Consider the following 6000-nt stretch of genomic DNA (forward strand, 5'->3'; position numbering starts at 1 on the left):
TCTTTGAACAAAACTTTGTCCACGTCGCATCTCATTGAAATGCAGCGGCAGCCGCTGAAGGTAGCTGTGTACTTGTAGCACACACCTTGACTAATGACTGGATTAAGATGTGAAACAGAGCTGAATTGTAATCCCTGGGCTAAAGCATGGCTGTTGGAACACTTGACAATAAGTCTTGTGGATGGTTAACTTACCTAACATCCTTCTAGTTAACACTTTATTTTGTCCCTCAACTCTGCTTCTGAGGTGTATTGATAATTCACGAATGCCAAGAGCCCTGCCTCTCACTGTACTGTACCGCTTGGAGGATCACGACGATAAGTAGCCCTGCTGGAGCAGAGTTTGATGTACCTTGTTTGTTCAGATGTGCTCAGACATGCATGGCTGCAAAGACACTGAGTGTACCCATGGAATCAGTGGGCACAAAGTGGACACATCTGACCCATTAGTCACACAATCCCCCTACCATGCATCATTACTCATGCCACACTCACTGCAATGCTGTGTGGTGTGCCTGGCAGCCAGGCTAGGGTTCCCTGTACACACACCCCAACCCTTCCACAAACCACATGCTTTTGGATTCCAGAAGAGTTTAGGACTGGATGTTATCTCTCAGTGATTCCATGCCAGACCTACTGAGGCTGGTCCATGGATAGCCCAGGGGCCCATGGGTCATGTATAAACACATACACACGCACGCACACACATATACTTATACACACACACAGTCAGCAGTCTGCCTCTGTGTGGCAAGTACTCTGCTGGCACACAGGCTGTAAAATGCTATGTCTCCTGGACACAGCAACCGCTTCCAGTTCCCAGGGAGGCTATGACCTGCTGGGGCAGCAGATGTTAAAGAAATGATAAGTAAGGCTTTCACTGGACTGTCTCCATATATATTGCTTGCTGTTGTTGTAGTGAGATGTAACACCAAATCTGACACAGACAGTTGTTAGAGGCGATCCACGTGATGGTCAGAGGAAGCTGAGCCAACTTAGACTCAGCAAGGTTAGCTTATGTGATGTGGAATTAGGATCAGAGTGGAAAAGAGAATAGTCTGACTCACTGTGTCTCATTTCATGAGCTGAATGTCAAACAGTTGATTGAAAGTGTTCAACTTTCAAATTATAATTGAAGCTTTTTGTCTAGGATTGCTATTTGATCTTCCCTAAATGTTTGGGCAATGATCCAATTCCACATTGTGTAAATATGACAGCATTGCTTAAAGTAATTTAGCTGCAATTGTGGGTATGATCCTGAGTTTGACATGCAAACACAGACTCAAATGTAAAATCTCTTAAAAAACGTGTTCCAACAAATTTGAAGCTTTTAGATATAGAAGAGCCTATCAGACAAATCCACTTGTTTTGATGTTCCTGGGCTTTGATGGGGAGTGTTCTCCTTCACCCTCTGGCTCTTCATGTCCTTTCTCAGAAATCAGGAGCCCTTGCAATAAGAGCTTGGTGAATTGTCAGTCACCACACAGCTGAATTTCTCTGCACCTCTCTCCCGCTCCCCTCCCTTCAGTTTGTCCTCTCTCTCCTCCCATGTGCTCTCTTTCAAGAGCATCGAGATTGTGTGGCGTGAATAGACCTGTGGAGACCTGTGGAGGAAAAGTAATTAAGGATTCAATCGGCGTTGCAGGGTAGGACAGGGCAGGATTAGACACAACATTTACTGAATTTACTGTCATCTTTTCTCCCTTAATCCATTTATTGTACCACTGAAGACAGGTGCAGGATCATGTAAGTCACTGACCACCCAGAGACACTGTCAACCCATACTCCCTTGCGATATTTGCCTTCACTACCAATCCCTTCCAATATACAGCACCGTTCCTGCAAGGTTCTATCAATACACCAAGCCACCTCATAGCGTGCTTGCGCACAGAATGATAGACACTAGCAGATCATGTCAATTGTACATGTACGCCTCTCGTTTGGAAAGCTACAAAAACATCTCAGAGGATCATACTTTATTTCAAACTTCTGATTTTAACATTTGCACTGATTGTTTTCCACATGTTCCACATGATCCACATGGATCAAGATTTGACTTTGGCTACTACAGTTGTAATCAGGAATAAAATATAACTCTTCGAACGCTGCAGAGACATGAATAATCAAACAAAAGCTTTTTTACTACACATCCCCCTAGTCCCTTTAAAGTAGCATAATCAGCATACTGGGTAATGTGTGTCTGCAGCCAGAGCAGACAATGCCATTCAGAATGTAGTTTTTTAACTATTGACATTATCTGTATGAAATTAGATCCATTTAGTAACATTTAGCAGTGGATTTTTACAAAAAACTAAAAAATCTGGATATTTTTATGTTCTTTTGTTCTTTATCTCTACATCAACCCCCCTCTCTCCACCTCACTTTATCTTGTTCTCTCTCTCTCTGTACCTCACCTTTGATGTAAGAGAGAGCCAGTTGTTAAAATGACTACACCAAAAAGCATGGGTAACTCAAAAATTATTTCCTTTAGAAACACATTTGTATGTGAGTTTAGAGGCATATTCCTCCAGTTAAGGCAACAGAGCTATGGGACACTAGTCATGACTATAATGGGTGGTATGGAGTCTTAACTTATAAATCTCCTTTGAAATGAAATTGTCTTGCATGCTTCATTCTAATCCCTTTAATGAGATAGGGTTGCATTTGCAATGCGAGGCACAATCCTATCTTCAGGATAAAGCTCACAGATCTCCTTATGGGTCTTCTGGGTCAAAACTAAAAGTGTGTGTTCAGGAACAAGGGATGACTTTCTTCATCTGATTAAAGTATCTCTTGCATATTTTATCTTTAACACGTTTATAGGATAACAGGGGGCTTTACTATCATGCCTATCACTAGAAGTATATCGAATCTGAAAGGCGAAAAAGATGTATATGAAGTCACAGAGACGATGGATTATATTACTGCTATCCAAATTGAGAAATGTTACAAATATTAGTGAAGCTGCCCCAACTTTCAGTGTGGGGTATCTTGCATACTACACAATCGAACACTTTTATCTGGTTCAATTACCACCCTGTCAGGTAATTTCCCTGTTCTTCTCAGTATGCATAACTGCATAATCCTACAGTAACTGGAGGTGTAAAAAAAAGACAAATATTAACTGGCCATGATAAACGTTATCATGGCCTGTATTATAAAGATAAAAAAGCAATTCATAGGGTCACCTGCTTGTGAAGAAAATATATTTTAATAATATAGTTTAAATATAATTTAAAAGGGAGTGTGGATTCCACCTCTAAGGGTGTTTCTATTTTATAAGAATGCCCCATCCAGCCATGGATGTAGATGTCAAAAATCTTTTGGAGCTTAGTCCAATGTGATACAGTGAGGAGCTATGACGGATCTCAAGTAAGGATTAGAAAAATGGTTGAAAAGAAGGAAGTTGATACAACAAATCTTGTTCAGAACCTTGTGCAGTTGTCACAGTGCTATCTCTGTGGGTCTCTGGATCTTTATGTCTGTTGCTCAAAGAGCCAGTGGACGTTCATAGACCACAGAGAGGTTGACAGGTTATTGCTTGTTCCAAGATGGCACTTAGAAAAAGAATGCTAGATATATACCCGATGATATTCGGGTCACGCCCCTGCTACCTTAACTGCTCTAAGGGAACTGAGTCAGTCATGAAGGAGCTGACAGATCACACGCTGCCCAACTGCCATTACCAATAATAATTTTAAAAAGACACATTGTGAAGCCATTGAATCAGAAACTTTAATTTGCTTTGTACTTCGTACTGAACTAATGAGTCCATAGGGAAATCCAGACAAGCCATTTCTAAAGGATCCTAGCCTACTTCAAATCACATCCATGTTTGAGAAACACACCGGGTTACAACTAACTACAGGTCCATGGAAAGATATCTTTGTCTATTGAACATTCATAGTAGAAAGAATCTAGCTTTAGTGATATTGATTAAAAAGCCTGGAAAATGAAAATGTTGTCCACTTTCTTCCCCTACAACATGCCACAGAGACTGTCGCTATTTTCTTTGCAACAGCAATAACACGTTGATGCTTCCATTCTACAGCATGCTTTTGTGTGTTCAGTTTGGATGACCCATAGAGGAATTGGCTACTATTATTAAGTATGATCAAAACAAAAAAACAGTAACAATATTTGATGACCATGGAGTGGACCCTCACAATATCCCCCTAGTTGGTGATAGGTAAACTTAAACATTAAACTGGTAAATGTCTGAGACCAACTAAGCTCATGCTTGTCAAGGGCACAGTGGTGTATAGCTCAGAGGACAAGCGGAGCGTAAGCATGCTTGAATGGTGATAATTGGCAAAACGGAGCCAACCATTCTAAAAGTGCTCTGCTGAGAGTGAATCGGTTGGATCATAATGTTATGTCCCAATAACTCTGAAAATTAAATTTGGGGTAAAATAGATCAATCTTAACCCAACATCTTTTGAGGCTCACTTCACTTTCCTACCAATATCGTGAAGGAAAAAAGGAAAGAAAAATGATAGCGATTCACTCCGCCTCATCTTTCAAGTGATAACACTTCCAGAAACGAAGACATCAAAAAATGTGTGTCATTTATTTGATGATGCAGTTTGGTGATATCAATTCATAACCTTACATATGCATTAATATGACATCTTAGAACTAGAGAGGATACAATTTCTGGGGAAATTGTAGGGTGTGCTTGCTTGAGTCGGTTGTACAAGGATTTTAATGCCATTTTTACAACTGATATTCCTGTATATTTTATATAAAAATGCATAGGGCCTACTTATTATGTATAAATATTACATAGATTTAAAAGCATCTTTTTTTTGCTGCTCATTTACAACTCAAAATAAGAGTGAAGTGTAGAATGAAATAGATGTCTTCTCATTTCCCCTGCAAGAGGCAGCCTCATCGTTGAATCAAAACGAATACATTTGGCAGACCGGTGTAAAAATTGACCTAATCTCTATGACTTAAACGTCCTTTTAAGTTTTTCCCTTCTCGTGATATTTTCATGCATGTAGCCTACTCATTGCATTCATTCATTAATAAAGAACCCCCTTTGAAGATTATTCTACGACGTTACCCGGCAGTAGAAGATGGAATCGCGATTCAAACAGTACCATCTGCTAACTGAAAATATGCCCCCCAAAACGTAAATAAGCTTGACATTTATTTAGTGGAAAATCGCTCATTCATAAAAAGCTCACTGGTAGCGATCATTGTCAGTAACAACGCAAAATGCGATATAGCCCTGTGTGGAGAAGCTGCCCCGGTAAATTGTACTACTACGGTACAGTACTAGTAGACTACTGCTGTGTTCGTCTTGGTAGCGATTGCGTTGGTTGAATTGGATTTAACGTTCCGTTGTACGGTTTAGGCTGAAATTAATTATTTTCATGAACAGATTGACAACGTTTAGGCTGTGGCAATGAAGTTCAGGTTAGTAGTTAGATAGACTTTTGATTTAAGTAAGGAGAGTGCCGAACATGTTCTGTCGCCGTTTGACTTCCTAAACAGCTGTGTACTGTAGATGTTTTTGTAGTGTGTCTCGCGTAAGCTACAGCGTTGCAGTTGGCTACACTGGTTTGAAACCACAGGTAATGGTAATTTCACCAACAAATCGTTTACTAATGTCAGAATAAATCCTACAACGAAAATGTATATGTGAGGAATGTGTATTTTAACGATTGAAAACAGATACATCATAGACCACTGTAGTATGTGTTGCCCGGGCAACACAGGCTATAATGTCATGATGCTAATACTTCAGTGAAATAGTAGACTACTGTTTCCGAAAGTAGATGTACTTCCTTAATAATATCAGCTTATATTGTACATTACACATCACAATTGTGTGTCATATCACAAAGTAAAATGAGTAAATATTTATCACCCTGGCCTCTTTGCTTGTGGCGTTTCTGCAGCTGCCTTGCAGTAAAACTATAGTTAGCCTAGCTATCCCCCAAGTTAACAGATGCGAAACGAATGTTCTGCCAAAGGTAGTCACACGTGTTTT

Source organism: Osmerus eperlanus, chromosome 3 (genome assembly GCF_963692335.1).
Source record: "Osmerus eperlanus chromosome 3, fOsmEpe2.1, whole genome shotgun sequence".
NCBI classification, from domain to species: Eukaryota; Metazoa; Chordata; class Actinopteri; order Osmeriformes; family Osmeridae; genus Osmerus; species Osmerus eperlanus.